Consider the following 25,460-nt stretch of genomic DNA (forward strand, 5'->3'; position numbering starts at 1 on the left):
AAAGAGTGGAGTAACATTTGCAATTTTCCAGTCCTCTGGCGCCATGCCAGTGCATTAATTTTTGAAAGATCATTTCTAATACCACCACAATCTCTAACGCTATCAGAGCGAGGACAGTGTACAGCTCTAGTCTCTCCACAACAGGAAGGAGGAGGGTTAGGAGAGGGTGAACAGCCAGAGGTCATGGTCACAGGTCTCTGGCACTGGGTCTGTCTCTGTGACTCAGGTGGGAAGGGGGCAGAAGTGGCACGCTGTGGTAATAGGGGATTCATTAATTAGGGGCCACGGAGAATGAAATTCCCAGATGGTATGTTGTCTCCCAGGTGCCAGGGTCCAGGATATTGTGAATCTAGTCCTCAGTATTCTTAAATGGGAGGGTGAACAGCCAGAGGTCATGGTCCATGAAGGTACCGATGACATGGATAGGATCAGTGACAAGGCTCTGCATAGGGAGTTCAAGGAGTTAGGTGCTAAGTTGAATGCAGCAGGCCAGGCAGCACCATTGACATTTCGGGCCGAGACCCTTCGTCAGGACAGACTGTGTCGACCGTGCTTCTCCCTATAGATGCTGCCTGGCATGCTGTGTTCCACCAGCAATTTGTGTGTGTTGCTTGAATTTCCAGCATCTGCAGATTTCCTCGTAGGTGCTAAGTTCATAGCTTAGCCCTCTAGAGTTTCAGCTATTCCGGGTTGGGTGTTATTCATTGAACCAGTAAGGATTAGAGAGCTTAAGGTAAAAGAATCATTAGGGGAAAGTGGTCATAATAAGATCAAATTCACACTGAAATTTGAGAAGAAGCTAAGGACCATATAACCATATAACAATTACAGCACGGAAACAGGCCATCTTGGCCCTTCTAGTCCATGCCAAACCCTTACTCTCACCTAATCCCACCTACCTGCGTTCAGTCCATAACCTTCCATTCCTTTCCTGTCTATATACCTATCCAATTTTTTTTTTATGACAAAATTGAACCTGCCTCTACACTTCTACTGGAAGCTCGTTCCACACAGCTACCACTCTCTGATTAAAGAAGTTTCCTCTCGTGTTAGCTCCTAAACTTTTGCCCCTTAACTCTCAACTCATGTCCTCTTGTTTGAATATCCCCTACTCTTAATGGAAAAAGCCTATCCATGTCAACTCTTTCTATCTCCTTCAGAATTTTAAATACCTCTATCAAGTCCCCCCTCAACCTTCTACATTCCAAAGAATAAAGACCTAACTTGTTCAACCTTTCTCTGTAACGTAGGTGCTGAAACCCAGGTAACATTCTAGTAAATCTCCTCTGTACTCTCTCTAACTTGTTGACATCTTTCCAGAAATATAGTGACCAGAACTGTACACAATATGCCAAATTTGGCATTGCCAATGCCTTGTACAATTTTAACATTGCATCCCAACTCCTATACTCAATGCTCTGATTTATAAAGGCCAGCATAGCAAAAGCTTTCTTCCCCACCCTATCCACATGAGATTCCACCTTCAGGGAACTATGCACCATTATTCCTGGATCACTCTGTTCTACTGCATTCCTCAATGCCCTACCATTTACCATGTATGCCCTATTTTGATTGGTCCTACCAAAATGTAGCACCTCCCACTGATCAGCATTAAACTCCATCTGCCATCTTTTAGCCCACTCTTCTAACTGGCCTAACCTCTCTGCAAGCTTTGAAAACCTACTTCATTATCCACAACACCACCTATATTAGTATCATCTGCATACTTACTAATTCAATTTACCACCCCTTCATCCATATCATTAATGTATATGGCAAACAACACTGGACCCAATACAGGTCCCTGAGGCACACCACTAGTCACTGGCCTCCAACCTGACACACAGTTATCCACCACTACCCTCTGGCATCTCCCATCCAGCCACTGTTGAATTCATTTTACTACTTCAGTCAGATGTATCAGTATTTTACTGAAGTAAAGGGAATTGCAGAGGCATGAGAGAAGAGTTGGCCAGAATTGAATGAAAAAGTACACTGCCAGGGATGACGACAAACAGCAAAGGCTGGAATTTCTGGAAGCAATTTAGAAGACATAGGATATATACATCCCAAAGAGGGAGAAATATTCTAAAGGAGAGATGACACAACCATGGCTATTAAGAGAAGTCAAAGCCAACATAAAAGCCAGAGAGGGCATTTAATAGAGCAAAAATTAGTGGCAAGTTAGAGGATTGGGAAAGTTTTAAAAAACAACAGCAGGCAACAGAAAAGGTCATTAAAAAGGTAAAAATGGAATACAAAAGCAAGCAAGCCAATAATATTAAAGAAAATACCAACATTTTCTTCAGATACATAAAGTGTAAAAGAGAGACAAGAGTATATAGTGGATCACTGAAAAACAGTGCTGGAGAGGTAGTAATGGGGACAACAAAATAATGGTTCAACTGAATAAGTATTTTGAATCAGTCTTCACTATGGAAGACACCAGCAGTGTGGTGGGAGTTCCAGGCGTCAGGGAGCTTGAAGGGTGTGAAGTTATAGGTTGGATCATTTGAGGTTTCGTGTTTTATATTCTGTGTTTTTTGCTCACCTTTTTTGGCATTTGCCTAATTTATTCCTTTTTTGCTTGTTGAAGGTTTGATGCATTTCCTTTAAACAGATTTTTCTTTCTTTATTTTATACCTATCTGTGGGAAGACGAACCTCAGGGTTGTAAACCGAATACAACAATTTGTACTTTAAACTTTGAACTTTGCACTCAGGGAGACATAGGAAACTACACTACAGCAACGGGCCTTTTGGCTCATCCAGTCCATGCCAAACCATTTAAACTGCCTGGTCCCATTCATTTGCACCCTGACCGTAGCCCTCCATACCCCTCCCCTTCCTGTACCTACCCAAACTTCGCTTAAATCTTAAAATCCAAATCACATCCTCCATTTGCACTGTCATCTTGTTCCACACTCTCACTATCCGTTGAGTGAAGAAGTTTTCCCTCATGCTCCTCTTTCATCTTTCAGCCTTAGCCCATGACTTCTATCGGTAGTCTCACCCAACTTCGGTGGAAGAAGCACCAAGGAATTAACCAGCCTATAACACAGACCTGGCTCGGAGAATTTATGATCACTCCAACGCTATTCACTGTGCTGACCCACGACTGTGCTTTGAACCACATCATCAACTTCGCCAACAACTTGGCCGTGGTGGGTCTCATCAGCAAGAACAATGAGTCAGCCTACAGAGAGAAGGTGCAGCAGCTAACGGACTTGTGAAAGAGATGGTTGTTGACTTCAGGAGGGCACGAAGAGACCACTCCCCGCTGAACATCAACAGCTCCTCGGTAGAGATCATTAAGAGCACCAAATTTCTTGGTGTTCACCTGGTGGAGAATCTCACCTGGTCCCTCAACACCAGCTCCATAGCAAAGAAACCCCAGCAGCGTCTCTACTTTCTGCGAAGGCTGAGGAAAATCCATCTCCCACCCCCCATCCTCATCACATTCTACAGGGGTTGAATTGAGAGTATCCTGAGCAGCTGCATCACTGCCTGGTTCGGAAATTGCACTACCTTGGATTGCAAGACCCTGCAGCGGATAGTGAGGTCAGCTGAGAAGATCATCGGGGTCTCTCTTCCCACCATTACAGACATTTACACTACACGCTGCATCCACAAAGCAAAACAGCATTATGAAGGACCCCACGAATCCCTCATTCAAACTCTTCTCCCTCCTGCCGCCTGGGAAAAGGCAATGAAGCATTCGGGCTCTCACGACCAGACTATGTAATAGTTTCTTCCCCCAAGCTCTCAGAATACCCAGAGCCTGGACTGACAACAACTTACTGCCCTCTACTGTGCCTATTGTCTTGTTTATTACTTATTGTAACGCCTGCACTGTTTTGTGCACTTTATACAGTCCTGGGTAGATCTAGTGTAGTTTTTTTCTGTGTTCTTTTTCCGTAGTTCAGTGTAGTTTTTGTATTGTTTCATGTAGCACCATGGCCCTGAGAAACATTGTCTCGTTTTTACTGTGTACTGTTCCAGCAATATGGTCGAAATGACAATAAAAAGTGACTTGACTTGACTTGGAAGGTCATATTATTGTGAAGAAATATGTGAAACTACTAGAAAAAATCAATCTTCCTTATTGACTTTATCTATGACATGATTTACCTTACTCCACAACCTGTGAAGGTTCAGCACAGACTGGAGGGATCTGTGCTGTACTTTAATTTGACTTTATTTTGTTTATATATTTGAACAACAGAAGAAAGGAGTTGAGAAGGAAAGGGATTTGCTATGATCAAATGGGGGAGCGGACTCAGTCGGCTGAATGGGCCAATTCTACTCCTATGGTCTTAGAATAAAACAATTTAATGTAGACAATAGTCAAAAGTGGGAAAACACATAGATATTTAATACTTCAGTTAAAGTCGTCCTAAACAGAAATACCTGATGATTCCCTTCAGAGCAGCACAGAAAGAGTCGTCACTCTCCAGCACCATCCTGCAATCTGATTTTGCAAAATGAACCACCTCACACTTATCTGAGTTGAAATCCATCAGACAAGTTTTGCATCCTATCAATGTTCCGCTGTAACCTCTGACAGCCCTCCACACTATCCACAACACCCCCAACCTTTGTGTCATCAGCAAATTTACTAACACATGTCTCCACTGCCAGGTCATTTATAAAATTCACAATGAGTAGGGCTCCCAGAACAGATCCCTGAGGCAAACCACTGGTCACCGACCTCCATGCAAAATATAACCCATCTACAACCACTCTTTGCCTTCTGTGAGCAAGCCAGTTCTGGATCTGCAAAGCAATGTCCCCTTTGATGCATGCCTCTTTACTTTCTCAATAAGCCTTGCATGGGTACCTTATCAAATGCCTTGCTGAAATTCATATACACTACATCTACTGCTCTACATTCATCAAAAAATTCAATCGAGCTCACAAGGCACAACCTGCCCTTGACAAAGCCATGCTGACTATTCCTAATCATATTATGCCTCTCCAAATGTTCATCAAACCTGCCCCTCAGGATCTTCTCCAACAACTTACCAAAAACTGAAGTAAGACTCACTGGTCTATAATTTCCTGGGCTATCTCTACTCCCTTTCTCGAATAAGGGAGCAACATTCGCAACCCTTCAATCCTCTGTAAACTCTCCCCTCCCCATTGATGCTGAAAAGATCATCACCAGAGGCTCAGCAGTGTCTTCCCTCACCTCCCACAGGGGCCTGGGGTACATCCCCTCTGGTCCTGGTGACTTATCTAACTTGATGCTTTCCAAAAGCTCCAGCACATCCTCTTTCTTAATGTCTACGCGCTCAAGCTTTTCAGTCTGCTGCAAGTAGAAGGTACAACAGTCAATATTTCTGGAATAGCTTCTTCCCCTCCATGAGCAGATTTCTGAATGGACAAAAAATCCATGAACACTACCTCACTATTTTGCTTTCTTTCTGCACGAATAATATATTATTTTTATATGCTTACTGCAATTCTATTTTATATGTATTGCACTGTATAGCTGCTGGAAAAGAACAAATTCCATAAATTACTGTATGTCAGTGAGAATAAACCTGATTCTGATTCATTGCTCACTAGAAAGTCAGCAGGTTCAAGAACAGGTACAACACTCAACCATCAGGCTCCTGAATAAAAGAAGATAACTACACTCACTTGCTCATCATTGTGGTGCTCCCACAACCAATGATCTCACTTTAAGGACTCCACGTCTCATGGTCTCATTATTTATTGCTATATATTTATATTTGCATTTGCAAATATACATCTGTACTCTGGTCAATCTTTCTTTGATCCTGTTACAGTTACGATTCTAAAGATTTGTAGAGCATGCCCGCATGAAAATCCATCTTAGGGTTCTATGTGGTGACATATATGTACTTGAATAAGAAAATTTACTTTGTAACTGTAAGATATACAGTAAGTATCTTACCAAATGTCTTCACAGAGAAGGTTTGGGAGCTAGCTGGAAAAATACTTCAGTCGTAGCATTTCCTTTAACTTTCATGGAATGGCGCGATGATGTAGCAGTTAACGCAATGCTGTAACAATGCCAGTGACCGGGGTTCAGTTCTCGTTGCTTTCTGTGAGGAGTCTGTACGTTTGCCCTGTGACCACGTGTGTTTCCTTCCACATTCCAAAAATATATGGGTTAGTAGATTAATTGGTCGCATGGGTGCAATTGAGTGGCACAGGCTCTTTGGGACAGTTACTGTGCTGTACCTTGAAATCAAACAAAAATACAAACGTAACAGCAGATTTGAAGAGAGGTGTTTGCACTTCTACCAAATGCTTCACAGAAATCAGGTTTTTCTAAATTAAAACAGCAAGTCATCATTTGTTGGGAGTATAGAGTCTTTTTATGGCCGATGACAGAGATAACATTCAAAATATATCATCAGAGATATATTTGGGGTCATATCAGGTACAGTTCTCGGTACCATTTGCCTTTGTCACAGCTGTCATTTTATCAGGAAGATTAAAGTTATTTTGTGCTGCGAGCCAGCAGGTCAGGAAAAGATTGGAAGCACAGTAATTGCTGAAAATAACCAGTGAGCCCACACAAAATGAGGACAGATTTGTGAGGAGAAAGGGCAAACATGTTACTTTGGTGAGACTGCATGAGGGAGATGTCTGCAAGTGAAATATACTGCTGTTTGTATTTATTGCTGGGTGTTCCCTGATACAGCATGAGGTGAGAGAACTGGGCAGATCACCCATCTCGAATTGTCCTCGGGATGATGGGGCTTTACGGGCAGAGACCCATCACCAGCTCCCATATACATAGCTAGGGAACTAAGGCTTTTGCAGAGCACTGTACTTGTCAACTTGGAGCGTCAAGCGAGTTTGTAAATCTGGCAGGAGCAAAGAATGTTGGGAATGGTGAGGGTGGAGGGGAGGGGTGTGGGACTGGTGGCGGCGGGAGGGGGTATGGGGGTGCGTGGAGACACAACCTGCCCTGAGACACCAGGCAAGGTCATCTGATTCCAAACAGTTGGCTTATTAATCATCACAAAAAAGAGAAAATCTGCAGATGCTGGAAATCCAAGCAACACACACAAGATGCTGGAGGAGCTCAGCAGGCCAGGCAGCATCTACGGAAAAAATAGTCACCGTTTCAGCCCTGCTGTTGCCTGACCCCCTGAGTTCCTCCCGCATTTTGTCTGTGTTCCTTGGTTCGGTTTTATTGATCATTACAGAACGTCTTACTGGCACTTCCTGCTCCCTTCTCTCTCCCTCTCCTTTTCCCAACCATGATTTCCTTCTCCCTGCACTCTTCCAACTCTCAGTCCACAATGGAAACACATATCAGGTTTATCATCACTCACATTTGTCATGAAATTTGTTTTTTTTTGTGACAGCAGTACAGTGCAATACATACAATTACTACAGTAGCGTGCAAACATCTTAGGCACCCTAGCTGTATACATGTGCCAGAGTCTTTTGCACAGTACTGTACACATATACACAGTGTTGTGCTATATATACACATTTATACTATTTATATCTATATATATATACATATATATATATATATATATATATATATATATACACTTTATATCACCAAATACTATTCTGAGATTCATTTTCTTGCATGTGGTCAATCACATTGTCTCAATGTCGCAAAAACAAAGAATCTGGTTGTGGATTACAGGAGGAATGGAGACAGGCTAAGCCTTATTGACATCAATGGATCTGGGGTTGAGAGGGTGAACAGCTTTAAGTTCCTCGGCATACACATCACCGAGGATCCCACATGGTCTGTACACACCAGCGGTGTGCTGAAAAGGCACAACAGCGGATCAGAGGGATCTTGGGGTCCGAGTCCATAGGACAGTCAAAGCAGCTGCACAGGTTGACTCTGTGGTTAAGAAAACATACCGTGCATTGGCCTTCATCAATTGCGTGTTTGAGTTTAGGAGCCGAGAGGTAACGTTGCAGCTAAATAGGACCCTGGTCAGACCCCACTTGGAGTACTGTGCTCAGTTCTGGTCGCCTCACTACAGGAAGGATGTGGAAACCATAGAAAGCATGCAGAGGAGATTTACAAGGATGTTGCCTAGATTCAGGAACGTGCCTTATGAGAATAGGCTGAGTGAACTCGGGCTTTTTTCCTTGGAGCGATGGAGGATGAGAGGTGACTTGATAGTGGTCTATAAGATGATGAGAGGCATTTACTGTGTGGATAGTCAGAGGCTTTTTCCCAGGGCTGAAATGGCTAGCATGAGAGGGCACAGTTTTAAAGTGCTTGGAAGTAGGTACAGAGGAGATGTGAGTGGTAAGTTTTTTACACCAAGAGTAGTGAGTGCGTGGTATGGGCTGCTGGCAACAGTGGTGGTGGCAGATACGATAGGCTCTTTTAAGAGATTCCTGGACAGGTATATGGAGCCCAGAAAAATAGAGGGCTATAGGTACCCCTAGGTAATTTCTCAGGTAAAGTCATGTTCAGCACAGCTTTGTGGGCCGAAGAACCTTTATTGTGCTGTAGGTTTTCTATGTTTCTAACAGCGCCTCTTTCATCTCAAACGGTTGAGGAAGTTTTGTATGGGCCCCCAAATCCTAAGAACTTTCTACAGGGGCACAATTGAGAGCATCCTGACTGGCTGCATCACTGCCTGGTATGGGAACTGTACCTCCCTCAATCGCAGGACTCTGCAGAGAGTGGTGCGGACAGCCCAGCGCATCTGTAGCTGTGAGCTTCCCATGATTCAGGACATTGACAAGGACAGGTGTTTAAAAAGAGCCTGAAGGATCGTTGGGGACTCAAGTCACACCAATCACAATCTATTCCAGCTGCTACCATCGAGGAAATGGTACCGCAGCATAAAAGCCAGGAACAACAGGCTCTGGGACAGTTTCTTCCACCAGGCCATCAGCTTGATTAACTCATGCTGATTTGAGTGTATTTCTATGTTACATTGACTGTTCTATTTATTATAAATTATTATAAATCACTATGGTTGCACATTGCACATTTAGATGGAGCTGTAATGTAAAGATTTTTACTCCTCTTGTATGTGAAGGATATAAGAAATAAAGTCAATTCATTCAATTCATTCATTCATAAAACAAAGAAATCAAGTCAAGTCACTTTTCTTGTCATTTCGACCATAACTGCTGGTACAGTGCATAGTAAAAATGAGACAAGGTTTTTCAGGACCATGGTGTTACACGACACAATACAAAAAACTAGACTGAACTACGTAATAAAAAAAAACAGAAAAAGCTACACTAGACTACAGACCTACACAGGACTGTATAAAGTGCACAACTATAGAAATGCAATAACATGAATGAAAAACTACACACCAAGACTGACTAATGCAAATACAAAATAAATAAATAGATGAATAAATAAATAGTATTGAGAAAATGAGTTGTTGGATCCCTGAAAGTGAGTCAGTAGGTCACATCCAGTAATTAGTTTAATGCTGAGGTGAGCGAAGCTATCCATACTGGTTCAGTAGTCTGATTGTAGGCAAAAGAGATTGGAGACATCAAGTGGTTGCTCCGTTCATGGGAGAATTCAGCTAGAAGGAAGCAACACAACTCCCCACCCACCAAAAAACAAAAATCTGATTCTAATCAGCCTAACGTATGGCCAGGATAAACAGGACAATTTAAAAGATTTAGGATTGGTTTGAGCTTACCAGAAAATGAAGCAGAACACTGTTTTCTTGGTGAGCTAGGAAATGGAGAACATTTGGTGATCATTAGAAATGCTTCAGAATGACCCAGGAAATTATACGGCAATGCTAGACAGAATAGGCATGTATTTTGTGTAGATGGAAAACAGATTTTTGAGGAACATAAATTGAATCAATGAACAGGAAGAAAGAGAATCCGTAGGCAGCTTTGTTACAGCACTCCACCGTCTGGCAGAATATGCTGGCTATAGTAGTCGACAGGATGTGTACCAACAAGAGGCCAGGCAGCTGCTCAAAGTTAAACTCCGATCTAGCTCTTGATAAGTTAATAACTGAAGGAAAATGAAATACAACAATTAAGAAGCAACAAAGAGGAACCAAACAGTTGGCAGCATGAGGAGAAACAAGTGAACTGTTTGAAGACATGAGTCTGATCGCAGCGAGATTTAAAGAGAAAAAGTCCGAACAAATCTGGAGGGGGGATCTGAAAGAATGAGACCCAGGCCAGGAAAGCAGGGACCAGTGCACTGAGTTTTAATGCATCCTGACAGGTGGACATTAAAGGCCATAAGAACATAAGACATAGGAGCAGAATTAGGCCATTCAACCCATAAGCCAGCTCCACCATTTCAAGGTTCAAATTCATTATCAAAGCATGGATGCCGTATATAATCTTGAAATTCATCTTCTTGCAAACACCCACAAGATAAAGGAATACAATAGAATCCACAAAAATCCACACACAGTAAAGTTCAACAAACATCCAATGTGCAACAGAAGACAAATTAGAAACATGGAAAACCTACAGCACAATACAGGCCCTTCAGCTCACAAACTTGTGCCGAACATGTTCCTTAGAAATTACTAGGCTTATTATAGCCCTCTATTTTTCTAAGCACCATGTACCTATCCAAAAGTCTCTTAAGAGACCCTATTGTATCCACCTCCACCACCGTTGCCGGCAGCCCATTCCATGCACTCACCACTCTGAGTAAAAAACTTACCCCTGACATCTCCTCTGTACCTACTCCCCAGAACATTAAACCTGTGTCCTCTTGTAGCAACCATTTCAGCCCTGGGAAAAAAGCCTCTGACTATCCACATGATCAATGCCTCTCATTGTGCAAATAGTTTTTTAAAAGTAAACAAATAATACACAGAACATGAGCTGCAGAGTCCAGAATGTGAGTCTACAGCCTATTGAATCAGTTCAGCACCGAGGCAAGTGAAATTATCCTTGCCGGCCCAGGAGCCTGATGGCTACAGGGCAACATATGTTCCTGAACCTGGCAGTATGGGACCCAAAAGCCTGCATCTCCCACCTGAGATCAGAGGGAGATGCTCAAATGTAGGCATATGCGATGGACTCAATTGGGGGATTTACTCATTACCATCATTATATGCCATTTCGCATGACATGGGCAATCATGGTCTATCCATGACCATGATTGTTCCTGGAAAATTTTCCTACAGTAGTGGCTAGCCATTACCTTCTCCTGGACAGTGTCTTTACAAGATGGGTGACCCCAGCCATTATCAATACTCTTCAGAGATTGCCTGGCATCAGAGGTCGCATGACCAGGAATTGTGATTTGCTCCAGCTGCTCGTGCAACCATCCAGCACCAACTTCCATGGCTTTGTGTCCCTGATCAGGGGGCTAAATTGGAGCTATACCTTGCCCAAGGGAGACCTGCAGGCTAGCAGAGGGAAGGAGTGCCTTACACCTCCTTTGGTGGAGACGTATCTCCACCTCACCACTCAGGAAGGATTTATCTCTCTCAAATCCGCACTCCTGTCTTCTCCTCATAACACATGCTCTCTCTAATGGAGAACCTATCAACTTCCACTTTTAATGTAACCTATGGCTTAACCTCGACAGCCATCTCTGGCAATGAATTCCACAGATTCACCACTTCAAAAAATTCCTCCTCATCTCAGTGGCAGTACCATTGAGCAGAGACTACGAGTGTACTGGTCAGTTAACCTTCCACTAACATAACCAATTCCCATTCATCATATTACTGTTTACAGGACTGGTTGTGCTAAAACTTGACATCAGTTTGAAGTAAATAACTGTTAAGATCGCTGAGGTGTTTCAGAATGGAATGAATGTCCTGACATTGGATCACATTGCGCTGCATTATCGTGTGATGTGCAGCTCAGTTTCAACGGAAAATAAATTGCAATAAAAATCCAGATTACAGTAGCTTCATCTCATCAATCAAAGTTCAAAATGTAAAGTAATTTTGTTATCAACCCTGAGATTCATTTCCTCAATAAATCCATAATAGAATAATAACACACAGAGTCAATGACACACAGCACCAACTTGGGTTTTCAACCAGTTTGCAAAAGACAACAAACTGTGCAAATACAATAAGAAATAAATAATAATGATAAATAAATATCGAGAACATGAGATGAAGAGTCCTTGAAAGTAAGTCATTAGGTTGTGGGAACATTTCAATGTCAGAGTAAGTGAAATTGAATGAGGTTATCCCGAGTTCAAGACCTTAACAGTTGGGTAATAACTCTTCCTGAACCTGCTGGTATGGATACTGAAGCTTCCGGACTTTCTTCTTGATGGCAGCAGTGTGAAAAAAGCATGGCCTGGGTGGTGGGGTCCTTGATGATGGATGCTGGGTCCTGTGAGAGCGCTCTGTGTCGATGAGCTCAATGGTGGGGAGGGTTTTACCCAAGATGGACTGGGCAGTATCCACTGCATTTTGTTGGATTTTCCATTCAAGGGCATTAGTGTTTCCATACCAGGTTGCCATGCAGCCAGTCAATATCCTCTCCACTGCACATCTACAGAGGTTTGTCAAAGTTTTAGATGTTGTGATGAATTTTCACGAACTCCAAACGAAGTAGAGATACTGCCATGATTTATTTGCAATAGCATTTACGTGCCGGGCTCAGGGGAAGCCAAGCAAAATAATAACGCCTCCAAAGGGGCAGCACAGTAGAGTAGCAGCTACTGTAACACTATTACAGTGCCAGTGACCCAGGTTCAGTTCCATTACTGTCTGTGTGGAGTCTGTACACTCTTCCCATGACAGCACGTATTTCCTCCAAATCGTCCTGAACCTTCCCAAGATGTGCAGGTTAATTGGTCACCTGGTGTAATTGGATTGTTCGGGCTCATTCCTTTGAATGATCCCCGATAATCACCACATCCAGGTGTTCATATCAGCATTGTTATTGGTTTATTGTTGTCACATGCTTCTCTTGCATACAGAGTACCCAGATCAAAGCACTATTGATCGAAAGGATAGCCAGAGACTTTTTTCCCAGGACGGAAATGGCTAATACAAGGGGGGGGGCAAATTTTTAAGGTGATTTGAGGAAAGTATAGGGGGAGTGTTGGAGGTAAGCTTTTCTACGCAAGAGTGGTGAGTGTATGGAATGCCCTGTCACAGTTGGTGGTGAAGGCAGGCACATTAGGACCACTTAAGAAACTCCTAAATAAGCCCACGGATGATATAAAATGGAGGGCTATATAGAAGGGGAGATTTTAGAAGATTAATAGAAGATTAGTCCTTAAGTCAGTACAATGTCGTGGCCCAAAGGGCCCCAGTAGTGCTGTAATTCTCTATGTTCTGTTTATATTAGATTGATGCTAGGGTAGGTTAAAATGTTAGTACAGCATTGTGGACTGAAGGGCATGCACTGTGCTCTACTGTTCTATGTTTTGTGTTCTGTTCTGGGAGTACAGCAGTTAGCTTAATGCTGTTACAGAGCCTGCGAGCTGGGTTCAATCCCCGCTGCTGCCTGTAAGGAGTGTTTATGTTTTCCCAGTGACCGCGTGGGTTTCCTCTGGGTGCTTCGGTTTCTCCAAAGATGTACCAGTTAGTACAAAGTTCAAAGTAAGTTTATTATCAAAGTAATATATGTCATTCTGAGATTCATTTTCTTGTGGGCGTACACAAAAAATCCAACAAACACAATGGAATCATTGAAAGATCACACACATGAGGACGGACAAACAACCAATGTGCAAAAGACAAAAACAAAAAGCAAATAATAATAATGTTTGGAGAACATGAGATGTTGAAAGTGAGTCCATCAGTTGGGTGAACAGTTCAGTGATAGGGCAAGTGAAGTTGAGTGAAATTATCATCTGTGGTTGAAGAGCAACCTGATGTTTGAGGTAATAACTATTCCTGAACCTGGTGGTGTAGGACCTGAGGCTCCGGTACCTTCTTCCTGATGGCAGCAGTGAGAAGAGAATGGGTCCTGGGTGGTTTGGGTCCCTGATGATGGATGCTGCTTAACTGCAACTGCACTTCGTGTAGGTGTGCTTAGGTGTGGAAGGCTTTACCCGTGATGGACTGGGCTCTATCAAACATCTGTAGGAATTGCTTCTTCTTTTTGTAGGGCAATTGATCATTGTAAACTGTTCTGTGGTTTGTTACGTGACTGGGGTTGAAGCTGTACTAGACTTGAGGTAATGGTCTTGTGATGATGGAGTGACATCATTTTCCCGCCAGTAGAGATCATGTGACAGGTTTTTTTTACAGGTAATAAAAGGAAGACCCCACCCTGTGAGGAGGGGCAGTTCGTGGCTGGATTTGCCAAGTTGACTTCATGCCACTGCGTGATTTAATGTGATGATGCAGTTTAGTTGAAAGATGATGTTTTATTTAACGCCTAAAGTTTAAAAGGTCATTGCCAGCAGCTTATTTACAATACTGCTAGTTCAGAAATCATTGGAGAGTGAAGATCGGAGTTCGGGAGTTAAAGATCGAGGAAAATTGCTTTACAACGGTGAAACAGGTTCAACCTTTGTTTGATCCTTATTTGGAAGGATTTTGTTGACTATTCTCGTGTTAATCCCTGGGAATACCAGAAAGGATTGAGGATAGTGTGGAAGGAAAGGTCAGTGCCTTTAAGCTGTTCCGTTTCATAAATTTCTTCGTGGGAAAAGTTCGACATCGGGGACTGAAGAAAAATGACGTGAAAGAGAATTTAAATCATCTTAAAAAGTCTCTCCCTTAAATGAACTGTGAGCATTTCGAACTTTTGGCAATACTACTTTAAAGAACTGTTTTTGCAACATCGCTTTAAGAACTGCTTAAGCTGCCGCACAACAGCTGATTTCCAGTTACGTTAGTGTTTGTTTACTTTTGGGGGGTTTGTTTTCAGTGTTTAATAAACGTGTTGTTTGTTATATAAACCCTTGCCTAACTCATATATTTATTATTGCCTGGATACGTAACAGGTTAGATAAGGTAAAAAAAAGTTGTTCCTTAGTTCTCTAAATAAAAAATTAAAATAAGTTATACAGTGCAGGAACATAAAACAGAAACAACACAGAGTGTTAGAGAATGAGGGCTGATTTGATAGAGGTATACAAAGTTATGTGGGGTATAGATAGGGTAAATGCAAGGTTGGGTCAGACTAGAACTAGAGATCGTTGTTTAAGGGTGAAAGGTGAAATATTGAAAGGGGCCCTGAGGGGATATTTCTTCTCTCAGAGGATGGTGAGAGTGTGGAATGAGCGACCAGTGAAACTGGTGGATATTTGAGATGATGAAAACCATTAATCATTGTTCTTATCTCTGAGCACTACTGCTCACTTCATTACCCTTGCAACCATTCATGAATAGGCCAGCAAGGTGGCTGTTATTGTAGAGTCATAGAGAAGGACAACAGAGAATGAGGCCCTTCAGCCCATCTAGTCCAAGCCAAAATCATTTAAACTGCCTACTCCTGTTGACCTGCATCAGGAACATGCCCCTACTACAATCTATCCATCCAAACTTCTCTTAAATTTCGAAAATGAGCTCACATACACCGCTTGTGCTGTCAGTTCATTCCATTCTCACAACACTCTGAGTGAAGAAGTTTCCCCTCATGTTCTCCTTAAACTTTTTACCTTTCCCCCTTAACCCATGGCCTCTGGTTGTAGTCCCACCTAACATTAGTGCAAAAAGCCTGCTTGTGTTTACTCTAATATACACCTCATAATTTCCTCTCAATCTTTGATGTTCTAAGAAATGAAGTCCTAACCTACTCAGTCTTTCTTTATAACTCAGGTCCTCCAGACCTGGCAACATCCTCGTAAATTATCTCTGTACTATTTCAATCTTATATACATCTTTCCTGCAGGTGGGTGACCAGAATATAACACTCAAATTAGCCTTCACCAACGTTGTATACAACTGCAACAAAACAATCCCATCTCCTGTACTTAATGCATTGATTTATGAAGATCATGTTCCAAAAGCTTTCTTTACAACCCTGTCTACCTGTGACACCACTTCCAACAAGTTATGGACCTGTAATCCCAGATCCCTTTGCTTCGCATTGCCCTACTGTTGACTGTGTCAGATCTGCCTGGTTAGTCCTCCCAAAGTGCAAAGTGTCATTCTTGTCTGCATTGAATTCCATCTGCCATTTTCTTAGCCCATTTATCCAGCTGATGCAGATCCCTGTGCAAGCTGTGAGAGGCTTCCTCCCTGTCCATTGCATACCCAATCTTGTTGTCATGAGCAAATTTCCTGATCCAGTTAACCATATTATCTTCCAGATTGTTGATATAAATGACAAACAACAATGGACTCAGCATGGATCTCTGCAAAAAACCGCTAGTCACAGGCCTCCAGTCAGAGAGGTAACCCTCTACTACCATTCTCTGGCTTCTCCTAAAAAGCCAATGTTTAATCCAGTTTGATTTCAACAATGACTATTCCCCTATGTTTTTGTTCTGCAACCATGGGAAATGGTCTGTCTCCATCTGTTCTGTTCTATCACATTATTATTTTCATGAACTCTCATCAGGTTTGATCTCATGAATGCTGAGCAACTGAACCTTCTTGACCAACCTCCCACACTGGACCTTGACAAGTGCCTTGCAACATCCACTGCCTTGCTTTTATCCACATTCCTGGTAACTTACTCGAAAAAATCTAAAAGATAGGTTAGACATGACCTACCACGCACAAAGCCATGCTGACTATCCTTCATCAGTCCATCTCTATCCAAATATATATCCAATCACTTAGAATACTTTCCAATAATATTCCCAAAACTGATGTCAGACTCAACAGCCTATAATTTCCTGGTTAGAGACTTTTTTAAACAGCGGAACAACATTGGCTATCCTCCAGTCCTCTGGTACCTCTCTTGTCGCTAAGGCTGACTTAAATATCTCTGCTTGGGCCCCACTAATTTCTGCACTTGCCTCCCGTAGGGACTCAGAGAACATTGGGAATTTATCCACCCTAATTTGCCTCAGGAAAGCAAACACCTCCTCCTCTGTAATCTGTACAAGATCAATGAAATTGATACCTTTTTACCTCACTTCCACAGACCCTGCGCCCATCCCCTGAGTAAGTACAGATGCAAAAAGTTATTTAATATTTCCCCAATCCAGTTTAGCTCCACACATGGAATACCATTTCAAATTCCAGAGGACCAATTTTGTCCCTTGCAATCTTTTTGCTCTTAACATAACTGTAGAATCCCTTTGGGTTCTTCTTCCCCTTGTCTGCTGGAGCAAACTCTTGCTTCCTGTTAGCCCTCCTGATGTCTTTCTTAAGCGTTCTCTTACATTTCTATTTTCTCTAAACTAGGGCCTCAATATCTCTTGAAAACCAAGGTTCCAGACACTTATTAGCTTTGTCTTTTACTCTGACAGGCTCATACAGGTTTTGTACTCTCAAAATTTCATTTCTGAAGGCCTCCCATTTTCCAAGCACAGCTCTGCCGGAAAGCCTGTCCCAATCCACACTTGCCAGGTCTCTTCTGATGCCATCAAAACTGGTCCTTCTCCAATATAGAACCTCAACCCACCCAGACTATCTTTTTGTATATTCACTTTAAAACTAATGGCATTGTGGACATCAGATGCAAAGTACTTCCCTACACAAGTTTCAGTCACCTGCCCTGTCTCATTCCCTAATAGCAGATCCAGTACTGCACACTCTCTTGTTGAGACTTCTATGTACTGAATATGCAAACTTTCTGAAATACATTTGGCAAGCTCTATTTCATCTAGTCCTTTGACAATATGGGAGTCCCAGTCAATATGTGGAAAGTTAAAATCACCCATAAGAACAACCTTATGTTTCTTGCAACAGTCTGCGATATCTCTACAATTTGTTCATCTAAATCCCTCCAACTGTTGGGTGGAATGTAATATTGAATTGAATTGAATTGACTTTAATTCTTACAATCTTCTCATCCATGAGCAGTGAAAATCTTCACGTTACGTCTCCGTCTGAATGTGCAGTGTGTAGAGCCCCATTAACCTTTCTTATTACTCAGTTCCACCCATGAGACCTCACTAATCGAGTTCTCCAGTCTGTCCTGACAGAGCACTGCTGTGACATTTTCCCTGACTAGTAATGCCACCCCTCCTCCTTTAATCACTCCCGCTCTGCCACGTCTAAAACAACAAAACTTCGGAATATTGAGCTGCCAGTCCTGTCCTTACTGAAACCAAATCTCATTAATGGCTACAATATCATAACTCCAGGTGTTGATCCATGCCCTGAGATCATCTGCCTTTCTTATGATACTTCATGTGACAGCAGCTCAATGCATAAAAGCATACAGGCATGGACAAAAGATTCATTTGTTTTTCAGACCAAATATCAGAATGGAGAAGAAATGTGATCTAAATGGCTTTGACTTTGAAATAATTATTGGTGCCAGATAGGGTGGTTTGAGTGTCTCAGAACTTGCTGATCACCTGGGCCTTTTAAGCACTACAGTTTCTAGATTTTACAGGAAATGGTGTGAAAAACAAAAAAAAAAAGCAAGCAGTGATCACGGTTCTGTGGGTGAAAATGCCTTGTTCATGATTCAGGTCAGAGTAACTCAAATAATGGTGATGTTCAGAAAGTATCTCTGAATGCACAACATGTCAAGCCTTGAAGTGGACGGGCTACAGCAGCAGAAGACCATTTACATACACTCATTGGCCACTTTTTATTTTTAGCTATAGAAGGTATTGCATTCAATAAAACCTAAATTAGAAAGGGGCAAGAATCTTGCAGTTATTAGGAATCTTCAGGAGGAAATGTAAGAAAGGAGCAAGGATCCATTAGCGAGCTCCTAACGGGACAGCTCTGATGAGGGGCTATCTTCGAGAAATTTTGCGGCACACTGACCTCTGGGTGCCCTTTAAAACTGAACAACACACGATTCCACATAGCAATATCAGAGACCAGTGAATGAAGTTAGATTACGGTTGACAAAAGAGAGACTCCTGCAGAATAAGCTGGACTCTTGAATTCATAATTTACCTTGTTATGATCTTACACTTTATTATTTACCTGCACTGCTCTTGCACTTCATTATTTTCTGCAGTTTTTCCAATCTCAATAAGCTGATTTGCAGTCATAGAGCACAGCAGCGCTGAAACAGGCCTTTTCAACCCATCTAGTCTGTGCTGAACAGTTACCTAGTCTCATTGACATGAACATTGATCATGGCCCTCCAGATACTTCCCACCTATGTACTTATCCAAACTTCTCTTGAATATTGCAATCAAACCCACAACTACCTCTTCCAAAGGCAGCGCGTTCCACCCTTGCAGTGTCTTTAGAAAATGGGTGACCTCAGCCATTATCACTAATCTTCAGAGCTTGTCTTACTTACTGCTTGTTACGCTGGTGTTTAGGGCAGCAATGAAGGTCCTCCATTCTGGTGGTGTTCAGGGCTTCCTCCATCGTGACAGTAGCTCAGCTTCCGCTACTGTCAGTCATACAGTTCCAGGTGGAGATTCAGGAATACCATTGCACTCAGATGTGGAAGGATTCATCATTGCTATTTCCATAACAGTTTTGTTAACCAATCAAGGTTGTTAGTCCTGAGCTGAACCCCTCAACTTAAAGAACCAGTGGACCACTTTTGGTCTGGCCTTTACCTTTGACTTCCTTGGCATGGGTGACCCTGCCAATGCACAAAGCAACCTAGCTCTCCAGGTCATTTAGGCACACGAGCCTCCAAACCATGACAAGGTTGTGGTCCTCTTGGAAGAGAAGTTACCTGCCAGACATGAAGTTTCACATAACCAGGACTTGTGATATGCACCATCTGCTTATATGACCATCTACCACCATCCATCCACCATATGACCAAAGCGTTCACATGACCCAGACTGGGGAGGGGAGTGGAGCATCTAAGCACACCTTGCAGGCTAGCGGAGGGAAAGAACGCTTTACACCTCCTTTGGTAGAGACATATCTCCACCCCACCACCCATATTTGCCTATTATCCTCCTATTACCCCTCATTATTTTGTGTGCCTCTATCAAATCTTCCCTCATGCTTCAAGGGATAAAGTCCTAACCAATTCAACCTTTCCCTATAAGTCAGATTTTTCGATCTTGTAAAAGAGCCAAGGATTGGCCAAATTCACTGAGATCAGAAGAAAGAACTTATACTGTATATAGTATAGTATATATACTTATACAATATATTATATATACTGAAGTGTTTACATAGAATATAATTGAGTGCATTTACTTCAGTCACCAAGAACATGAAGATTTATGCTAGCCTTTTTCAACTTCTGTTAACTTCTATCAATGTGTTTACTTTAAAAGATTGGAAATGCCACTATTGACCACGAGAGCTTGGCTCTGAAGTTAAATCACAGGGATCACTATGAAAGAGACCATACTACTGATCACAAGAAAGGCAAACTTGGCATTTATAAATTCACAACAAAAATACTTACAGTGGCAATGTCTGTGTGGCTGAAAAAGGCAAAAAGCTGACTATGAGGCAGTGATAATTAGAGCAATAAAAAGCCTCAAGTAAAGAGAGTGAGTGTTTAAATTTATTTCCCCAAAATCAAAGAATTGAGCTTGAATTTGTGAGGAATTGGTGATGCAGTGGGGTGGCGAGTTTGTTTTTCATAACTGGGTAATAATCTGGGAATCTGGCATATCAAAATTTTGTCAAAATAATCAATTTTGCGTGCAAATTTTATCATCACTCTTTTCTGAGGTTTCCACTTCAGCTGGCTTCATTTGGTGTCTCAGTAGCTTCAGAACATTTCCAGAGGCATCTGTCAATATTCTTGCAAAGCTTTCAGGGGCTGTCTGCCAGATGGATGGTATTCCAGTCCCCAGACACAGTCAAAGCGTGGTAAACCAGATAGGCCAACGTTAATTACCTTTCACAGAGAAAGCTAAAAAAATTTCTAAAGAACATTCTAAGCCAAAATAACACTGTGACCTATGTAGCGGACAACACTGAGCTTTTACAAGAATGAAGACAAGCAATTATTTTGTCCATACTGTTATGAGAATCACTCCAACTTTTGTGGATAAAAATGTCAAGTTCCAGAGACTTTTAAGGTCGTGCTTACTTAACTACACATTTTAACAGCTGTTACCAGATATAAAGCACAAGTATTATTGCTTCATGCAAACATTACCCTAAACAACAAAGATTTTGCTTCCTGAATACTTTTGGGAGTATTTTATGGATTTTGGGCTGCAGATCATAAAAATCACCATGAAATTTCCCTATCATGCACAATTTTTTTAATTCACCTTTATTTGTTATTTCAATTCATAATTCAAGACAGAATAACAGATGCCAAGATTAAAGGAGGTACTTTTGTTGGTTCAACAATCAAACAGGTCGCCAATTTCAGGCAATTTAAAGAACTTCTAGTGGGACTGGAGAAAATCATATGGATAGTGTTGAAAATTTTCTTGGCAACTACACGACAGCAAGCTACGTGCTGCTGATTGACAACATGCTTCAAGCATACAAAACCATGAAGTGCAACAAGTCACTACAGATTCATTTTCTGCATTCCCATTTAGACTTCCTCCCTGCAAATCTTGGCACTGTCTGTGATGACCATGGTTAAAGATTTCACCAGGACATTGCAGTCATGGAGGAATGGTATCAAGACAACTGAAATCCATTAATGCTGTCTGATTATTGTTGGACACTTAAGTGAGAAGCCTCAGTCACTGAGAACAAATGAAAATCATCAACAAAACCTTTTAGCTCAGTTGAACTATTGGAAAGAGTCAGTGCCATTATGCAATTAAACACATTGTGTTCAATTAAAGTTAATTACTTGTTTCTCCAAATTCTTACATGGTAAAAATAGTCTGAAATTATATTTGCGTTCAGCTTCAAGTGGTGTAACATAAACAAAAAAAATTCTGAGGAAACAATACTTCTGAAAAAAATTGTTGTGCAGTGTTATCCAAGAAAAGATCTAAGATCAATGAGATTGAAAGAGTACAGAAATATTTGCAAGGATGTTGCAAGGGCTTCAGGACCTGAGTTAGAGGGAAAGGTTAAATAGGTTAGGACTTTATTCCCTGGAATGTAGGAGAATGGGGGGAGATGTGATAGAGGTATACATAATTATCAGGGGGTTATAGATAGGATAAATGCAAGCAGATTTTTTCCACTAAGGTTGGGTGAGACCAGAACTGGAGGTCATGGGTTAAAGGAGAAAGGTGATATATTTAAAGGGAACTTCCTCAGAGGAAAGTGAGAGTGTGGAATGAGCTGCCAGCAGAAGTAATTGATGTAGGCTTGATTTCACTTAAGAAAAATTTGGATAGGCATATGGATGATGTGAAAGGCTATGGTCTAGCTGCAGGTTGATGCGACTAGGGAGAACTGGATGGACAGACTAGATGGGTCAGAGGACCTGTATTGGTCTATGATTCTATGACACTAAAAGCTAATATTGATCTACAGTACATAGGAAATGTTAGAGAAGATGAAGATCTTGTTCAAATAAGGTCTCGGCCCGAAACGTTGACTGCTTGTTTCCATGGATGCTGCCCGACCTGCTGAGTTCCTCCAATGTGTTGTGCGCGTTAATTTTTAACTACCGTCAGAATATGAATGAGAGGTACAAGGTGAAGAGATTCGGATTCTTCAGTTGAAGAATTGCCAGTAAAAGCAGAGTAATTGAGTTTGAGGACAAAAGCCTGAATTATAGATGCTCAGACATCTCAAAAGCAAAAGATTATAAAGGTAAGAAGACACGAGACTTTGCAGCATCCAATATACCAAGCTACAGTCTCCATTGAATCACAGCTCAGATTTAGTTGTGTTTTAATTGTTTAATTTTTGATTATTTTTAGGTTTGTGGGGATGGTTTTGAGGGCAGAGAGGAGAGTTAGGGGCCAGGTTAGGGTTTAGGGACAGGAATGTAAGAGAATTAGAGGTCAGGTCAGAGTCAAAGTCTCCACTCTACATTCAAAGTCCAGCAAAACTGATGGCGGACCAATGGAGAGTAAACAAGGCCCCACAACCCACCAGGTAAACAAGTTGTCAGTGGGTTCCAGAGTGGGAGTTCCATGTGGGCAGTAGAATCAATTTCCAATGACTCCCTGGGTCCCCAAATTGGTGAGACCAGAGTCCCAGGTCGAGTGTTCAGGTTGGTGCGTCATAGTACTGATTCCAAGGAAGAAGGCCCATGGGTGGAATCAGAAGTCTGGAAGTCAAGGCTGGTTGGGCAGAGATGAGTTTGCAAATCTCTGCCAGCCCACCGGGGAGGTCAAAACCTGGTGTCTTCAGGTCTGAATTCGTGTCCACTTCAGAAGTTAAAGGACTGTATTCTGTATTGCTCTGCCGAGCATTGTGGGCATGCTATGTTGGTGCCAGCATGTGTGGTGACACTTGGTAGCTGCCCTCAGCACCCCCTCTGGTGCACTGGTGTTAATGCAACCAGTGCATTTCACTGCATGTCCTGATGCACATGAAATTAAACGAATCTTAAATCTTAAAAAGATATAAAAACAAGAGGGGAAATATCAAAACTGAGGTTTTGCTGCATAGATTAACTATGCATAGAATGTAGCTAAACAGGATGTATACAACTTAACAGGCAGGCAGTAGATGGGGAGATGCCTTCCACTGTTTTGCCATAAACATTTATTGTCTGACAGGAGTGTGGTGTAGAAGGGCAGGTTGATAGAGGATGGAGCCCAGTTTATCGTTTGCTTCAGTGAACTAGTAGATGATGGCTTAGGACATAAGTCTGGCTCCACAGGAAAGACCACAGCTGGAAATCCAGAACAATACAAACAAGTTGCTGGAGGAAATCCACACGTCAGCCAGCATCTATGGAAGGAAGTGAACCACTGACATTTCAGGCTAGGACCCTTCATCAGAACTGGAATAAGAGAGGCCAGAATAAAAGGTTCTAGAGAGGTAGAGAAGCACAAGCAGGTAGGTGAGTAGTGAATCCAGGTGAGAGGGAGAAGGTAGGTAGATGTGGAGGTGAAGTGGGAATAAAGCAAAATGCTGGGAGGTGATTGGTCAAAGAGGCAAAGAGCTGAAGAAAGACTCTGAAAGGGGAGAACAGTAGACCATGGAATAGAGATGGAAAACAGATGGGATTCCAAGACTGTGTTCTGCAGTTTGACTACTGAGGCTCAGGTGAATATAGTTCTGTAATGTGCCAGGTGATACAGGAGCCTGAAGTCCCACCCCACCAGATTCAAGAACAGTTACCTCCTTTCAGCCAGTTAGTTCTTGAGCCAACCTGCACAACCACAATCACTGCAGTTGAACAAAACCATGAGCATTTCCATCACTTTGCACTAAAATGGATCGTGTTTATATACAGTCGACCTTCACTAACTCGACCACCTGCAATCCGGTTCCTTCAATAATCCGACACTGATTTCAAATTTTCCATGCAACTGTAATTTCAAATTTCCTGGGGCACCATACCGATCTGCTGCGCATAGTTTTGGTTGCGCTAGATCTGTTCACATGTTGGCGCACTCTGGTAAGCACAGACAGGTGATTCCTACTTGTTTTCCTGCATTTATTAATATCATTTGCATGAGGCGCCCATGGTGGGGGAGCTGGCACGCGCTGGATCGGTCCGCCTTCTCGCCCGCCTGCCGGCAGTCGCACACTGTCCTCCGGCATCGTCCAGCCAGCACTCCGTTCTCTTCTGCCTACGACCTCAGATCATATTACTAAGCGAAGGATATATCCTGTGCCTTCCGAAATGCTTCCAGAAGTTCCAGCTATTGCTGCTCTGTCGCCATCCCTGCCAGTGTTCTTTTCCAAACAATTATGGGCAATTCCCCTCTCATGCCTCTGTAATTCCCTTTTCTCCACTATAATTTACCACTCAAAATTCAGGGTGAATTCGATCATATTGTGATCATTCCCTCCAAAGGTTATTTTACCTTAAGCTCTCTAATCAATTAATAGTCTGAACGTTCCTAACAATTGAAAACAAGTGGGCTTGGCTACGCCCGTACCTTAGCTTTTACCAGCTTCAGCTAAGAAAAAAATAAAAATATAATAATAATAATAATAATAATAATGAAATAATTAAGCAATAAATACTGAGAACATGAGATGAAGAGTTCTTGAAAGTGAGTCCATAGGTTGTGGGAACAGTTCAGTGACGGGGTAAGTGAAGCTATCTCCCTCTGGTTCAAGAACCTGATGGTTTAAGTGTAATAACTGTTCCTAAACCTGGTGGTGTGGGTCCTGAGGCTCCTGTACCTTCTTCCTGATGGCAGCAGTGAGGAGAAAGCTGGATGGCGGTGGTCCCTGATGATGAAGTATATTTAAAGCAGAGGTACTTGACCAGTAAGAGTGTGAAAGTTTATGGCCAGTAGGCAGGAGAATAGAGTTAAGGGGGATTTACAAAAATCAGCCATTATGGAATGGCAGAGATACACTTAATAAACTGAATAGCCTATTTCTGCTCCTTGGTTTACAGCCTGATGGATTTAGATTTATAAGTATTCTTGCATTTTGTATCTGGCATGAAGTCTTATCGATTTTGTGAGCAGACATTTCCCTGCTTCACCACAAATAACAAACCCAAGCAACATTTGGG

Source organism: Hypanus sabinus, chromosome 1 (genome assembly GCF_030144855.1).
Source record: "Hypanus sabinus isolate sHypSab1 chromosome 1, sHypSab1.hap1, whole genome shotgun sequence".
Taxonomy (NCBI): domain Eukaryota; kingdom Metazoa; phylum Chordata; class Chondrichthyes; order Myliobatiformes; family Dasyatidae; genus Hypanus; species Hypanus sabinus.